The sequence below is a fragment of the Euprymna scolopes genome, chromosome 22, assembly GCF_053919585.1.
Source record: "Euprymna scolopes isolate OS-2025 chromosome 22, ASM5391958v1, whole genome shotgun sequence".
Lineage (NCBI taxonomy): Eukaryota > Metazoa > Mollusca > Cephalopoda > Sepiida > Sepiolidae > Euprymna > Euprymna scolopes.
The window spans coordinates 86,130,344-86,149,625 of NC_136503.1; positions in this window are offsets into that span (position 1 = coordinate 86,130,344).

Below are 19,282 nucleotides of genomic sequence, written 5' to 3' on the forward strand. Positions count from 1 at the left end.
ACAATGCACCAATTTGAAAGAAACTTCTAATTGAAACTCTCGTCATATCGATTACATTTACATGTACTGTTTCTAATAGAATCTGTGAATATTTAGTGGAACACAGAATACAATTAAGAACGGTCGAGCCACTAGTATATATTTCGAGACTATTGCAGGGTACAAAAACAAATCATTGGCAAATTCTAAATAAATTTCAACATTAAAGTACAATTTTAAAACAAAAATGATTATTTTCTCCTTCGTGTTAGATTGACAACTGTTCTTGATCTGAGGTCAGTTGGGATCACATCAAGCAGAGAAATCCTAGCGCCAATGCATGTAGCTATGTGAGCAGATAAAAATGTAGAGTTACGACCTGGCCGATCACAGGAAAAATTGCGTCCAACCATACAGAAGAGGGGGGATCATTATTAACCGGTTGAGTATTCAACACGTTAAAGAAATCAATGAACACGTTCTCAGTAGATGTATTTTGACTAAACATTTCCAAGGAACATTAGTTTTGCGAAGGTTTCAGAAGGAATACTCCTTTTCATACCTGTTTTACTTTACGCAAAGTGAATGCTGTCAACCTTTTACATCAAAACCTATCCATTGACAATCAAGTAGCCTAGCGAGACATAGTTGTAATATCATACTAGTGCAGAAATAAAATACACTGGTCAACAACAAATTTGTCGTCCGCGTCTTTTCAGTTGATTCAAAACGATTAGGGTTAATGATGATTAAGAACGAAAATCATTATTTCTTTATTGTGTGAGGTAATTAATTTTTCTACCGTTTATAAATCAATTAAACCATATAGACCATGTATGAGTACATATCCACGCACCCACTTATATCCATATACACATACGTGCTGGTTCGTATGTGACCCACACACACACATACAAACACACGCATATCATAAAATCACTTATTAATTGTTATTAATAAATTTTTTAGATGAACCCGTAACAAATATTTTTGTTATTTTATTATAATTATTCAGTTAGTGGTAGTAGACGTATTTATTAAAACTTGACTGGCTATTTATGAAGTAATATCACTTAATATTTGACTTGTTATTTGTTAGGTAGTGATGATTATATATAATAATCTTAAATAAAGTTTTATTTTATTTTCATTTTTATTTTAATTAATTTATTTTTTCGTATAATGGTGGGTTAGTGTGAGTTAAATTAAGAATGATGAACCTAATTCATGCCGGCGATTAATCTGGGGATGCAATTTAGCAATATTTATATTATGATACGAAGGTTACCAACGCTGCGTTCAGTGGTCAATATATCAACTCTGATGGATTTTTTAGTATTGCTGCATGCGTGGAAGTGCCTGTTAACAGAAGAGGCCCGTGTTTGTAAGTGTTCCTTGACTCTGGTCTGTAGATGTCTCACTGTGCTACCGATCTATGATTTGTTACGTGCGGTGCATTGTATGTGATATACCGTGTATGCACGATGGCAGATGTTAGTGATGTTCATTGGCCAGCTTGTTAAGGGTGCAGAGTGCATTACTCTGGTGGATGTTGAGTCCTGATAAATAATTTCGCAGTGATGGCCTAGTGTGTAGTAGTTGTATGTCTAGACCATTTTTCTTATTTCGATTTTTTTAATCAAGTAAACATTCCAATGTTTATTAACATTAATTTATTAATAAAGTAAGAAAAAAAACTTGTGATTTTACAACTGACTTTTTTAGGGGGATAGTAAAGAAAATAATTAGACCCTTAAAATTAAAGTAATCCATAAAAGCTTATATGGTAAATAAAAATTAAAAAAATAAACTTATTATTTATTAAAATTCCATAATTTGCACGTGTTTTTCTTTTTTCACATTAATTTCATCGATTATAAGCTTAACCTTCAGATTTTAAAAAATGTGAAAAATATATATTTTATGACTTTTATCGTCGAGGGATCAGTTTTCAATTATAACGTTCTACTAAATTGAACACGTATTTTGTGACAATCACCGAAAAAGAATATTGCGACTCTAACCTGACTGGTGATCATTTCTATTTAAAAATGGGAGTATATAATTTTTACTTTCTTCCCAACTCAATAACAGGTTTTCGAGTATGCTGTAAATGAATATCACAGTAATGTCTTATTTTTGCGTCAGAAAAAATTCCAAATTCATTCAATTCAAACAAAATTTTATACAGAGTTTAATAGTATAAAAACACGTATTTTGGGATTATCAGTAAAAATATCTGACAATTCAACGTTTCTAACTTTACTGTAACACATTGTTTTCAGTAAAATTTTTCAAAAGATCCATTCTAGAAGTAGGCGTTTTTTTTTTATAGTTGAGATTCTTTCAAGCGAGACGTCACGGATGAAATAGATAAGAAAGATAAGAAAGACAGGGGTGGAAGGGGGTTTAAGAAAGTTTTTCCTAACGCCCTTTTTTTAGACGGGAATACTCACCTGTCGTATGAGATAGTCGCAATATTTTTCTCGGTGATGGTCAGAAAGTACGTGTTCAATTTAGTAGAAAGTTATCATTGAAAACTGATCCCCGACGATTAAATTATTACATTTTTTTTTCAAATTCTTTTTTAATCTAAAAGTTAAGTTTTACTCGATGAGATTAATGTGAAAAAAGAAAGAAGTGTAAGTTGTTGAATTTAGAGATGGGGTCAATTTTCTAAACGTCCGTTGTTTATTGTGTTACCTTATGAAGAGACTCGTAATAAATATTTAATTCCAATGTTTTTTTTTTAATATTTTAAGTTCAAACTGATATAAATTATTACATATGCTAAAATAATTATAAATTCCAACACATTTCAGGTGTAAACATTATTACCTACTTACATGTCATGTTGAAATTAATACAAATTCAAACACATTTCAAATGAAAACTTTATTACCTACTTAAGTGTCATCTTAAATTAAGTTAAAGAGTTCTGTTTTTGATTTAGGACCTTTTAAATCTACGCATTTCAGATGAAAACATTATTACTTACATGTCATGTTGAAATAAGTAAAATAATAGGGAACCTTTGTTTAGTAGGGTTCTTTGAAACCTGTGCATTTACAGTGAAAACTATATGATCTAGTATATGTTGAAATTATTACAAAGCATTTAGTATAACTCAGGCTCATTTCTTACATACGCGTGTAATATAAGTTGTCCTTAAATAATAAACAACTTTGGTCCATCAGAACGTATATAAAATCGACCTGAAAATGTAATCGCGTGTGTATCATGCACATCTAGCTGAGCTTTTGAAAGACATTAAAGACAGACATGTACTAGGATTTCTATTTACAAATGTTTATATTATTGAATTCCCCCCAAATAGGAGGGCTAGCACACTACCACATGATCATAATCTTGTGAGATCAGCATAAGATCAGAACAGTTCATCCAATTGATGCAATTGTCAGCAGAGATACAAGTACCTGAAGATCCAGAACTTCGTGATTTAATTAAGTTGTTAAGGGTATATGATCCAACTTCAACGTAATTGTTTGAATAGGATGTTTCTTACTGATGTGTATTTTCCAAACATTTCCACGGGTTTTGCTGGTGATCATTATTACTTTGAGTTAACTTCAAAGACAAAAAAACACCCACATTCAGTGATCTTTTTCAGCAGACCACCAAAAGAGTGAGAGTTGTCAAACTACTAAATCCAGCTCACGGACAGCAACGTCATATTAACCTTCTTCGTGGCCACTGAGTGCGGCGTTACCTTTCGTGAGTGCGCTAGTGATCTAGAGCTTCAGTGAACTTGGGTGAACGCCACTTTCTTCCTCCTATGCATCTTAACTGAGGGAGGTCGGGTTTCACTGTAACGTTATATATATGCCCCCATGAATTTATGTTTTTTTTATATGTGTGTTCGTATATGCTTGTATGTATATATGCACGTGCATGTACATATGTATATGTATATGGGTGCAGTTTTTATAGCAGAGTTTGTGGGTGCCGGCCAATTCCCCAAGCTGACGCTTTATCTCTCCTTAACTTCTAAAATTTATTACAACTTTTATACTTTCCCTGTCTCCATCAGATAATTTATATGCAACATTTTATTTGATAATTGCCCCCTCCCTACTTAAATCGTTGTTGATGAATTAAAAACACTTTTCATTTTATTAGATAGATACGTCTTCATCATAAGTTCCCATCCCCTAATTTAAGAGCAATATTAATTATGACTAACCAATGCATTCAATAATCAGCCTCGATCCTGTGACCCTTTCTTATATTTTCACAATAATGTCATTACCTGTCTAGGTCATTTTTACCCCTTTTCTGCCCTAAAAGTTGTACTACAATAACGTCATTTTGACTGGGTCATTGTTAAATTGTTTTTTTTTCTTTTCCAAAAATAGTTTCGACATCATTGATATTTATTCATTTTAATTCTAGGTTAATATCGGCCTCGACAACGTGTTGAAATTCTCCATTTTTTAAAATTTACAACATTTTCCTATTCTTTTTATAACAGCATTTTGGACTACCTTATTTCTCGTAAAATTCATTTGTGATTAATTACCTAAAATTCTGCATTTCGGAGTCCTTCGAATTATTGTCTAGTAACAGGATGCCATTTGTTTTTTTTACAATCATTTTCGATGCTCACTTTTACCAAATATTGGATGCATAAGAGTTACCAACATTTTGGAGCTTCACTTTTACCCATATTTTGGATGATTAACTTTTACTAACATTGGATGCTTCACAATTACCAACATTTTGGATGCTTCACTTTTACCAACATTGGGTGTTCACATTTACCAACATTTGGGATGCATCACTTTTACCAACATTTTGAATCCTTTATTTTACCAACATTTTGGATGCTTTACGTTTGCCAACATTGGGTGCTTGACATTTACCAACAATTTTGGATGCTTAACTTTTACAAACATATTGGATGTTTCACTTTTACGAACATTTTGGATGCTTCACTTTTACCAACATTTTTGATGTTTCACATTTACCAACATTTTGGATGCTCACTTTTACAAACATTTTTGGATGCTTCACTTTTACCAACATTTTTGTTGCTTAATTTTTAACAATATTTTGGATGTTTCACTTTTACCAACATTGGATGCTTCACATTTACCAACATTTCGGATGCTTCACTTTTACCAACATTTTGGATGCTTCACTTTTACCAATATTTCGGATGCATCACTTTTACAAACATTTTGGATGCTTCACTTTTACCAACATTTCGGATGCTTCACTTTTACCAACATTTTAAATGCTTCACTTTTACCAACAGTTTGGATGCTTCACTTTTACCAACATTGGGTGCTTGACATTTACCAACATTTTTGATGATTCACTTTTACCAACATTTTTGATGCTTAACTTTTACCAACATTGTATGCTTAAACTTTACCAACATTTTGGATCCTTCACTTTTACCAACATTTTTGGATGCTTCACATTTACCAACATTTTGGATGCTTCACTTTTACAAACATATTGGATGTAAAACTGTTACCAACATTTTGGATGCTTAACTTTTACCAACATTTTGGATCCTCCACTTTTACCAACAGTTTGGATAATTCACTTTGACCAACATTTTTGGATGCTTCAAATTTACCAACATTTTCGATGCTTCACTTTTACAAACATATTGGATGTTTCACTTTTACCAACACTTTGGATGCTTCACTTTTATCAACATTTTGGATGCTTCAATTTTACCAATATTTTGGATGCTTCAGTTTTACCAACATTGCATGCTTCACTTTTACCAACATTTTTGAGCTTCACTTTTTCAAATATTTTGGATGCTTCACTGTTACCAATATTTTGGATGCGTCATATTTACCAACATTTTGGATGTTTCACTTTTACCAACATTTTTGATGAGTCACTTTTACCAACATTTTGGATGCTTCACTTTTACCAACATTGGGTGCTTCACATTTACTAACATTTTGGATGCTTCACTTTTGCTAACATTTTGAATCTTTTACTTTTACCAACATTTTGGATGCTTGTAAAAGTGAAGCATCAAAAATGTTGGTAAATTTGAAGCATCCCAAAATGTTGGTAAAAGTGAAACATTTAAAATGTTAGTAAAAGTGAAGCATCCAAAATGTTGGTAAAAATGAAGCATCCGAAATGTTGGTAAAAGTGAAACATCCAAAATCCAAAATGTTTGTAAAATTATGCATCATAAATATTGGTAAAAGTGAAGCATCCAAAATGTTGGTAAAAGTGAAGGATCTATAATGTTGGAAAATTCGAAGCATCCAATGTTGGTGAAAGTGAAACATCCAAAATAGTGTTAAAAATTAAGCATCCAAAATGTTGGTAAAAGTGAAGAGTCCAAAATTTTAGTAAACGTGAAGCATCCAAAATGTTGGGAAATGTGAAGCATCCAGAAATTTGGTAAAAGTTAAGCATCTAAAATGTTGGTAAAATTAAGCATTCAAAATGTTTATAAAAGTGATGCATCCAAAATGTTGGCAGATGTCAAGCACCCAATGTTTGTAAAAGTGAAGCATCAAAACTGTAAATAAAAGTGAAGCATCCAAAATGTTGGTAAAAGTAAAGGATTAAAAATGTTAGTAAATTTTAAGCACACAATGTTGGTAAAAGTGCAGCATCCAATGTTGGTAAAAGTGAAGCATCCAATGTTGGTAAAAGTGAAGCATCAAATATGTTTGTAAAAGTGAAACATCCAATATGTTTGTTAAAGTTAAGCATCGAAAATGTTGGTAAATTTGAAGCATACAATGTTGGTAAAAGTGAAGCATCCAAAATGTTGGTAACAGTAAAGGATTAAAAATGTTGGTAAAAGTGAAGCATCCAAAATGTTGGTAAAAGTAAATCATAAAAATGTTGGTAACAGTGAAGAATCCAAATACTTTGGTAAAGTATCATTTAAAATGTTGGTAAACGGGAAGAATCCAAAATGTTGGTAAATGTGAAGCATCCGAAATGTTAGTAAAAGTGAAACATCCGAAATGTTTGTAAAATTTAATCACCCAAAATGTTGGTAAAAGTGAAGCATCCGAAATATTGGTAAAAGTGTAGCATCCAAAATGTTGGTAAAAGTGAACGATCCAAAATGTTGGTAAATTTGAAGCATCCAATGTTTGTAAAAGTCAAACATCCAAAATATTGTTAAAAATGATGCATCCAAAATGTTGGTAAAAGTGAACGATCCAAAATATTGGAAAGTGTTAAGCATCTACAATGTTGGTGAAAGTTAAGAATCAAAAATGTTGGTAAAAGTGATGCATCAAAAATATTGGTAAATGTAAAGCACCCAATGATGGTAAAAGTGAAGCATCCAAAATGTTGGTAAAAGTTAATAATCCACAATGTTGGTAAAAGTGACGCATCCAAAATGTTGGTAAAAGTGAAGCATCCAAAATATTGGTAAAAGTTAATCTCAAAAATGTTGGTAAATATGAAGCATCCAATGTTGGTAACAGTGAAGGTTTCAAAATGTTTGTAAAATTGAAGCATCCAAAATGTTGATGAAAGTGAAGCATCTAAAGTGTTTGTAAAAGTGAAAAATCCAATATATTTGTAAAAGTGAAGCATCGAAAATGTTGGTAAATTTGAAGCATCCAAAAATGTTGGTCAAAGTGAATTATCCAAACTGTTGGTAAAAGTGAAGGATCCAAAATGTTGGTAAAAGTTAAGCATCCAAAATGTTGGTAAAAGTTGGCCATCCAATATTTTTGTAAAAGTGAAGTATCCAAAATGTTGGTAATTGTGAAGCATCCAAAAATATTGGTAAAAGTGAAGGATAAAAAATGTTGGTAAATTTGAAGCATACAATGTTGGTAAAAGTTAAGCATCCAAAATGTTGGCAAAAGTGAAACATCCAATATGTTTTTCAAATTTAAGCATCCAAAATATGGTAAATGTCAAGCACTCAATGTTGGTAAAAGTGAAGCATCCAAAATGTTGGTAAATGTGAAGCATCCAAAATGTTGGTAAAAGTTAAACATCCAAAATATTGTAAAAAATTAAGCATCCAAAATGTTGGTAAAAGTGAAGCATCCAAAAATGTTGGTAAAAGTGAAACATCCAAAATGTTCGTAAAAGTGAAACATCCAATATGTTTGTAAAAGTTAAGCATCCAAAAATGTTGGTAAATGTCAAGCACCCAATGTTGGCAAACGTGAAGCATCCAAAATGTTGGTAAAAGTAAAGGATTCAAAATGTTGGTAAAAGTGAAGAATCTTAAATGTTGGTAAATGTGAAGCATAAAAAATGTTGATAATTTTGAAGCATCCAATGTTAGTAAAAGTTTATCATCTTAAATGTTGGAAAAAGTGAAGCATCAAAAATGTTGGTAAAAGTGAAGGATCCAAAATGTTGGTAAATTCAAAGCATCCAATGTTGGTAAAAGTGAAACATCCAAAATAGTGTTAAAAATTAAGCATCCAAAATGTTGGTAAAAGTGAAGCATCCAAAATGCTGGTAAATCTGGAGCATCCAAAATTTTGGGAACATTTTGGATCCTTCACTTTTACCAACATTTTGGATAATTCACTTTGACCAACTGTTTTGGATGCTTCAAATTTATCAACATTTTGGATGCTACACTTTTATAAACATATTGGATGGTTAACTTTTACCAACACTTTGGATGCTTCACTTTTATCAACATTTTGGATGCTTCAATTTTACCAACATTTTGGATGCTTCACTGTTATCAACATTGGATGCTTCACATTTACCAACATTTTTGAGCTTCACTTTTACCAACATTTGGATGATTCACTTTTACCAACATTGGATGCTTTACAATTACCAACATTTTGGATGCTTCACTTTTACCAACATTTTGTATGCGTCACTTTTACCAACATTTTGGATGATTCACTTTTACCAACATTGGATGCTTTACAATTACCAACATTTTGGATGCTTCACTTTTAGCAACATTGGGTGCTTCACATTTACTAACATTTTGGATGCTTCACTTTTACTAACATTTTGAATCTTTTATTTTTACCAACATTTTTGATGCTTCACTTTTACCAACATTGAGTGCTTGATATTTACCAAAATTTTGGATGCTTAACTTTGACAAACATATTGGATGTTTAACTTTTACCAACATTTTGTGTATAACATTTACCAACATTTTGAATGCTCACTTTTACCAACATTTTTTATGAGACACTTTTACCAACAGTTTGGATGATTCACTTTTCCTAACATTTTAGATGTTTCACTTTTATTAACAGTTTGGATGCTTCACTTTTACCAACATTGGGTTCTTGACATTTACCAACATTTTGGATGCATCATTTTTACCAACATTTTTGATGATTAACCTTTACCAACATATTAGATGCTTAACTTTTACCAACATTTTGGATGCTTCCCTGTTAACCAACATTTTGGATGCTTCATTTTTAACAATATTTTGGATGTTTTACTTTTACCAACGTTGGATGCTTAAAATTTACCAACATTTTGGATGCTTCACTTTTACTAACATTTTTGATGTTTAACTTTTACAAACATTTATGATGCTTCACTTTTACAAACATATTGGATCCTTCACTTTTACCAACATTTTTGATGCATCACTTTTACCAACATTTTGGATGCATCACTTTTACCAACATTTTGGATGCTACACTTTTACCAATATTTCGGATGCTTCACTTTTACCAACATTTTGGATGATTCGATTTTCCCAACATTTTAAATGCTTCACTTTTTCCAACATTTTGGATGCTTTACATTTACCAACATTTTGGATGCTTCACTTTGACCAACATTGGGTGCTTGACATTTATCAACATTTTGGATGCATCACTGTTACCAATATTTTGGGATACTTAACTTTTACCAACACTTTGGATGCTTCACTTTTACCAACATTTTGGATGCTTCACTTTTACCAACATTTTTGATGTTTAACTTTTACAAACATTTATGATGCTTCACTTTTACAAACATATTGGATCCTTCACTTTTACCAACATTTTGGATGCATCACTTTTACCAACATTTTGGATGCTACACTTTTACCAATATTTCGGATGCTTCACTTTTACCAACATTTTGGATGATTCGATTTTCTCAACATTTTAAATGCTTCACTTTTACCAACATTTTGGATGCTTTACATTTACCAACATTTTGGATGCTTCACTTTTACCAACATTTTAAATGCTTCCTTTTTACCAACATTTTGGATATTTCACTTTTACCAACATTGGATGCTTGACATTTACCAACATTTTGGATGCATCACTGTTACCAACATTTTGTGGATGCTTCACTTTTACCAACACTTTGGATGCTTCACTTTTACCAACATTTTGGATGCTTCACTTTTACCAACATTTTTGATGTTTAACTTTTACAAACATTTATGATGCTTCACTTTTACAAACATATTGGATCCTTCACTTTTACCAACATTTTGGATGCATCACTTTTACCAACATTTTGGATGCTTTACTTTTACAAACATATTGGATGTTTAACTTTTACCAATATTTTGGATGCTTCACTGTTCTCAACATTTTGGATGCTTCATTTTACCAACATTTGTGATGCTTCACTTTTACCAACATTTTGGATCCTTTACATTTACCAACATTTTGGATGTTTCACTTTTACAAACATATTGGATGTTTCACTTTTACCAACATTTTGATGCTTCACTTTTTCCCAACATTTTGGATGTTTCACTTTTACCAACATTTTGGATGCTACACTTTTACCAACATTTTCGATGCTTCACTGTTACCAACATTTTTGATGCTTGCATTTTACACACATTTTGGATACTTCACTTTTACCAACATTGTGCATGCTTCAGTTTTGGCAACATCTTGGATGCTTCACTTTTACCAACATTTTGGATGCTTCACTTTTATAAACATTTTTGATGCTTCACTTTTACCAATCTTTTGGATGCTTCACTTTTACCAACATTTTGGATGCTTCTCTTTTTCCAACATTTTGGATGCTTCACTTTTACCAACATTTTTGATGCTTCACTTTTACCAACATTTTTGATGCTTCACTTTTACAAACCTTTTTGATGCTTCACTTTTACCAACATTTTGGATGCTTCACTTTTTCCAACATTTTGGATGCTTCACTTTTACTAACATTTTGGATTTTACTGTCTCTGAATTTTCCACTCGTCAATGATTTATAACACTCATTCACGTGAAATTATTGGTCATGTTTTGACCACTTGTTCTGCTTTTCACTGTTTATCATTTTTACGCAAGCATGTTCTACATCATACTTGTGGTGTCATTAAATACTTTGCAAGCAAAAGCTTATCTCGCATTTGGCTAACATTTCATCTCGGGAGAAGAAAAGTACTTTTTCGAAACAAGGTATTAACGGCAATCCATTTTATTTCCTTTCCGAAGAATAAATACGATTTGAACTCTTGCTTAAGTTTTTTTCAACATGTTGTATCAAATTCTTATTGCATATCTATAATATAAAGCTGGATGTCTGTGTGTGTTTGTGTGTGTGTGTGTGTGGTCACGAATATGGTTGACTATATTGTTGACTATTTTAAAAAACTGATTACATATAATGATAGAAGATGTATCGAGACACAGGGATTGATATATTGATCTAGCAGAACGGTGGTTTATTTAAATTGTGGGGTCTGTCTTCGCGCCTGGCCTCCATAGAATGGAAATAGGCACAAACTTTAATAAAGAATTGTCATATTTATCTGCGTAAGTATACTTTGATAATTATATTTCAGTTTGAAGAAATATGGTATAATAAAATTATGGGGTGTTCGTTCACGTCTGACATCCATAGAATGGAAATATGTCACAAAGTTTAACAAGGTTTTTTAATATAGATCCACAGAATATTGTGATAAGTGTTTCAGTGTGAACAGGTATGGTATAATAAATTATGGGGTTTATCTATTTTATTTTTACTTTCATCATCACCAAAGCGGTTTTGATACCCCAAATTCGAAGCTATCTCTTTACAACCCTTCTTTTTCATAACCTATCATACTTTCATACATCAGAGTCCATTTTCTGTAGGCTGTTTTTGAACTCAGTCAACGACGGGTACTTTTGCTTGTTTATATATATATATATATATATATATATATATATATGTACTTAATTTAAATTAAGATATTAGCACTTTTATCCGTTACTTTGCGTTATATCATGTAATATATATATATATATATATATATATATATATATATATATATAATTTAAACCAGCATAATACATTCACTAAACTTGTAGATAAATTCCTGCACCGTATTTACTTTTATAGTGTTATTATTAAACTCGACTTTAGAATTTATAAGCTAAGAGATTATTTCAATAGGAGAAAAGGTTGATAGGTAATATTTATGGAGAAGTGTATATACATATGAAATATAAAGTCAATATTCTAGTTGCTATGCAGAATACACTCAAGCGAACAACTTAATGAATTACGCCTCATTCAGACATTGTCGCTGTATTTGATGTATAATGGCGTTACTGTGAATCAATGCGAATCAGATTCGGATAAACTGATGCTTTCAACAGTACTAAGTGGCCGGCCAAGTGGGATTACAAATCAACTCGCGATTTTCTTTGGAAGAAATTTTGATTTATAGGCCATTTTGATAGCAAGAGATTCATCGTCAATGCATTTGGTTCCAATGTACAGCAGCATCCTTTGTACATCCATCAACTGCTGCAAAAATTCGCGGATGCATAAATTGATTTGTAAATGACATAACTAGGGGTTATACTGTAATGGAAGTGGTAAAGCAGAACCCATTATCGCTATAATAGGCCCCGTCTATGCCTGGAGATTAGAATCTAGATGTGAAAAAGACAAGTGCAATGATTAAAACACGAGCTTAGTGGAAAGTGTTAAGTTGCGTTTTAGCACTTGAATGGTTAAGGTCATCGAGTGATCGAAATCTGGAGTTAAAACGCAGTTGTGGAGAAAATGCTACTACGTGATAAAACTGTAGTTACATACACGGTGTTGCATTGCTGAAGAAAGCAGGTATGTTTACATAATGCAAGTCTACGAAATTAAATTGAAACTTAGTTATTAGGTTTTCATCTACCGTCCAGCAGTAATTATCACTACTTACACTGATGATTGCGTAATCATGAAACACAAATTTCAGTATGTAAAAAATTTGTAAACATTTATTTAAAGAATGTTAGTTATAAAGTTCCTTTAAGAAATTAAATTCCAGCCGTGTTTGGGGGATACAGAAAACACAGTCAAAATTAGTGGAAATTTAATATTCTGATTTCTGGTCGTTGAATTATTTGTATTCATAAACACTTAATTTCTCTCAATTTTAGTGTTAATTATTGGCTGCGTTGGGTCAAAATCCTGGCATACAAAGTAAAGGGTGATTTTGTAACTGGGATCGAATCACATAGCCAACAATAATGCGCACTTCCTACACTGGTGCCTGCTTAAACATGAAACACACATATATATATATATATGGGAACAAGTAGTTAATAAAACATGTTAAAAACACTTTAGAAAAGAGTTAAAAACGTATTTAATTTTTAAAAAGAAACACTAAATAAGTGGATAATCCTAAATCCGCGGAGTTTCGAAGAAATACTTTCTTTCTCATCAGAGGGTAGGATTTAGCAAAATGTAGGATCGAATTTTGCTTGCAAAAGTATTTGATGCAACTACAAGTAAGTCATAGATCTTACTTGGTAATAAATAGTGGAGCAGAGGGAATAGGGTGAATAAAAAAGTAATTTCATGCGAATGGATAGTCTATATATATATATATATATATATATATATATATATATATATATATATGCACCTAGTTTATGGACAAGATGAGGAGATTAGCTTGCATTTTCAATGAATAAATAAGTCCATATTTTTGAGTTTAAAAAATGCACTTGAACAAGAACGTAGACTACACTATACGAAAGAAATATCTGGTCAAATTGATAAAAAGCATAGTTCTTCGTGCTACTATTTCGAATTTGATCAGACCAACTAATTCTGGTTCTATGTAAACTGTTGTAAAATATGTTTCTATGTTGACTGTTTAAAATGTTTCTATGTTAACTGTTGTAAAATATGTTTCTATGTTAACTGTTTAAAAATGTTTCTATGTTAACTGTTGTAAAATATGTTTCTATGTTAACTGTTTAAAAATGTTTCTATGTTAACTGTTGTAAAATATGTTTCTATGTTGACTGTTTAAAATGTTTCTATGTTGACTGTTTAAAAATGTTTCTATGTTAACTGTTTAAAAAATGTTTCTATGTTGACTGTTTAAAAATGTTTCTATGTTAACTGTTGTAAAATATGTTTCTATGTTGACTGTTTAAAATGTCTCTATGTTAACTGTTTAAAAATGTTTCTATGTTAACTGTTGTAAAATATGTTTCTATGTTAACTGTTGTAAAATATGTTTCTATGTTAACTGTTTAAAGATGTTTCTATGTTAACTGTTGTAAAATATGTTTCTATGTTGACTGTTTAAAAATGTTTCTATGTTGACTGTTTAAAATGTTTCTATGTAAACTGCTTAAAAATGTTTCTATGTTGACTGTTTAAAAATGTTTCTATGTTAACTGTTGTAAAATATGTTTCTATGTTAACTGTTTAAAAATATTTCTATGTTAACTGTTGTAAAATATGTTTCTATGTTGACTGTTTAAAAATGTTTCTATGTTAACTGTTGTAAAATATGTTTCTATGTTAACTGTTTAAAAATGTTTCTATGTTAACTGTTGTAAAATATGTTTCTATGTTAACTGTTTAAAAATGTTTCTATGTTAACTGTTTAAAAATGTTTCTATGTTAACTGTTGTAAAATATGTTTCTATGTTGACTGTTGTAAAATATGTTTCTATGTTGACTGTTTAAAAATGTTTCTATATTAACTGTTTAAAAATGTTTCTATGTTAACTGTTGTAAAATATGTTTCTATGTTGACTGTTGTAAAATATGTTTCTATGTAAACTGTTTAAAAATTTTTCTATGTTAACTGTTGTAAAATATGTTTCTATGTTAACTGTTATAAAATATGTTTCTATGTTAACTGTTTAAAAATGTTTCTATGTTAACTGTTGTAAAATATGTTTCTATGTTAACTGTTGTAAAATATGTTTCTTTGTTAACTGTTTAAAAATGTTTCTATGTTAACTGTTGTAAAATATGTTTCTATGTTAACTGTTGTAAAATATGTTTCTATGTTAACTGTTTAAAAAAAGGTAAGTCTTTACTTTCGTAACGTTGCTGACACCTTTTGTTTATTTAAGGACGAACCGAAAACGGACGCATTTTTGCTTTCACTTAATAATGCTAATCCAGTCCGTAATTTTCGCTTGATTAGTTTTCAAGACATCTTTTTTTTAACATCTGTTTCTCGTAAATATACGTTTACTGGTCTTTAAACCCGTTTGGATTCTTTGCTTGTCTCAAAAAACAAAAGCATAATTTAATTAAGACACTTACACATAGGGATCTAAAGATTTGGTCAGATCTCTACCTGGATGATGAGATTAAATTGTGATAAGGATCATTTAAAACAATTGATATCCCTTAAGCATTGTAGAATCAACAATAAAAATAAAGTTTCTAATTTTTATTAATTATTATTAAAACTTATTATTTATTAATTATTATCAAAACTAGAGCAGACACATGCCCTAATTACATCCGCTTAACTTGTTAGAAATTATTATGATTATTCAAGCCAAAAAGATTTGTCAGCTAAAATATGTTTTAGAATAATAAAAATATTCACATTAAATGTTTATTTACATTAATTAAGTAATGTAATTTACAAATGTTATCATAGCAATTTAATTGACAACTTAGAATAATGACATGTAAAAAGATAAGATAATTATCTTAGTAATGTATACTATTAACGTAATTTAGAAGGAGAGATGCTCTGTTTGAGATACTTGGAAATTAGCTGAGTAAGTCGGAGTCGAAGGAGGGACAGAGACGGTATTCATATCGTGATTGCTCCAAGTCGAGCGGAACAGAAATGGCGAGAGTCAGAATCAGCGTTGAAAATTTCTAAAAGGGGAAAACACTCTGGAATAAAAAGTCACCGAAAATAAAACTGTCATTTATTGGGAAGAATTTCAATTGCAGCTTTTCGTTAAACAAGATCACTGACGTACCTGATTGGCCGGATATTAAGATACCAAATAAGTATTATTCGTCCTTGTGTTGTAAAGGTATTTATGAATATTCTTGTCCCGTCATGAACTGTAATTAAATGTAAATACATACACACACAACGAACTCTACATTAGACGATCACAGCGCTGGTCAGTTATACACAAACACACGAATGTACACACGCCATATAGATGACTGGGATACGTATATAGAAACGTAACTACACTCTCATACATTCTAACAACTAGAAGAGACAATGTTTATATATATATATATATATATATATATATATATATATATATATATATATATATATATATAAATATATATATATATATATATATATGCCCGTGTTATACAGACCACCGATACACAACAAACTTGGCTAGGTAATATTAGTGACAGATTTGTCAAGGAAATAACACTAGCTGTTCAACAGTGTTATTTTTCAGCAAATCCTCGTGTTATTTTTTCTATGTTGTCTCTACCCGAAAAGACGTACTTCCTCCCACTATAATAAATTATCTATTTAATAAAATGTAGTTGCGGTTCGAACCAGTTGGGGGGGCCGTAAGGATTGGACTCCCGTGTGAAACAACGCATTTCAACTAACATTCACTATGCAAATTATTAACCATAAGATATTTTAAATAATACCTAACGGATCAAACATATGTGAAATAGTCGTGTTTGTGCCTCTAGCTTCAGTCTTAATTGCATTTGAAAATTAAAAAAAAAACATTAATATTAATTCATTTAAACCTTTTTGTGAGCATAAAAATATTTTGGGAACTAATAAGGTTTCTATTTGATAATTTCCCCGCTTTTTACTAGTTCCCCTCGTTTTTTATTGTGACCCCCTCCTCTATATTTCCATTAACTATGAATTATTTTAATTGTAAGTATACCTCCTAATAACCATTGTTGAGCGACGTACGAAACCGGTCAACTAGTTCTTTTTTGTTTTTATATTGTAAATTTATTCAGGCAATTTTTTTATCTATATTTAACTACCACACACACACATACGCACACATATATATGTACATATATAGTTATATGTATATATATGTATGCATATATATATGCTTATATATATGTTTATATATATATACATATATATTAAGGTATATACCGTTTGCTTATCGAGAGTGCTAAAAAGTTGCTCCTATATGTAAAAGTACGTCTAGAAAAAGTTTTAGCATTTCTCAGAGAGTATTTTCCTTTGCCACTGAAAAGTTGAAGATTGGACTGAAAATACATATATCAAAAAATACAAGAAAATTTTATACTCAGTTATACCATAAGAATTGCATTTTACAAATAAATAATTGCACTCTGGAACAAAAGACCATAGAGTTAATCATTCCAGTCCCTCTTTGTGTTGTATTTAGCCATTTGCTTCCGTGATTCAATCTTAGCACGAATGTATCCATCCCGGCGAAGTTCTCCACACACTGTCGCTGATGCGTCACTGACAATTTTTATATGTCTCTCAACTGCTTGTGTATGGCAGGGAAATTTATCCAATTCAAAAACTGGTTCGGCTCTGCTTTTGATGCCGTCCTCAATTTCATGATCTGTGAAAATTCTTGTTAGTAGAGGTTCACATCTCGGAATTTCGATCCAGTCAACCATTTCATAAGTCCTCAGCATTGAAATTCAATGTTGGAATTTGGAACTTTCTTACTTCTTTAGTTTTCACTTCTCTTGATCTTGCAATTCTCCCGAGGGCTAGTTCCCTTATTTAGTCCCTTTCATATTTCATCATTGCCAACAGAATATTTTCTGGGTGACCAAACTGCACGTTATGCTGAATACATTTATCGACTGATTTTCGAACATTTTCTGGGAGGTACCTGTACAGATGAATAACATTTGACATGTGTTGAGCTCCATAGGAACATTCAGGTCTCAGTTTAATGCTAAACCAAGTTGAAGCATACCCTTTCATTATATATTCTGCCATGATCTTTAACTCCTCCGATGGAAAGTAGAAATATAGAGTCTCAGAATCCTATTGGCCGTAGTTAACCACTTTGAATGTACCATGGCTCCTGGTTCTTTTGATGCAAGAGTTGATGGTACAGCACCATTGTTGACAGCCATGCAAATATCATACAGGTATTTTTGATCTTTACTCAGGGATGATAGGTTTCCAAACTCTGGTAAGTTTCCATTTATGGTTTCAAATTCAACAACTGCCAGCGATTGACATGTGACAAGAGCTTTACCAATTTTACAACTGAAAGCAGTAGGACCACTTGTTGTGCCATCTAAAAAGGTAAAGATGATTCTGAGCAGTAAATCATTCATATGCATCATGCAAACCATCCACTGAAGGTGTCTATTCATATGCACATCAAATTGTCGAATTACGCCATTGTGAGATCCCGTATTTACTGCTGTTCCATCACATCCTACAGCCCTTACATCATTTAGAGACAAGTCATTTTCATAAAAATAATTAGTCATAGCAGCAAAAATGTTAACAGATGATCCACTTGAAGGGGTAACATGGCATAAGTAATCTGAATTAGGATCATTTAGTAGAACAACATGTTCTTTTGTAATTCGACACTTCGTATTCATAGATGGGAGATATCTAATAACATCTTTTCTTCCATCCAAGAATATGGAGCATAATGTCTGAAGTTTTTCTGAGGCACTATCTCTAGGTTGGCTTCTCAGACATTTGCGTTCTCTCCAGAAATTTGATCCATCAACTGCCTGCGTTTTGTCATTTGCAGTCACTATTCCATAATCAGTAAGAGTAGCTGTGGCAATGGCAGCGCCAATTGTATTTGAAACACCATATCTATCACATTCTCTGGCCAAAGTAGGAAGTGGCATCATATTTTTTGATGCTCTATCGGATTCTTCATTTTCATAAATGTCATCAGAAGAAGAATCCGAGTTTGAACTGTCTGAATTACTGACGTGATCTAAACTTGTTGAAGTTTCATCATCCAGTATGGCAACTTTATTGTAATACTACTTTTGTTTTTCATTTCGAATTTTCGAATCTTAAAGATTTTTCGAATCTTAAAGATTCATTAGCCTCTTTGTCAACTGTCCCTATGACCGTTTCTTCTTTTGATCTTTGGTCATCTAAAAATGATTGTTCAGCACGTGGAACTTTTTGTCCTTA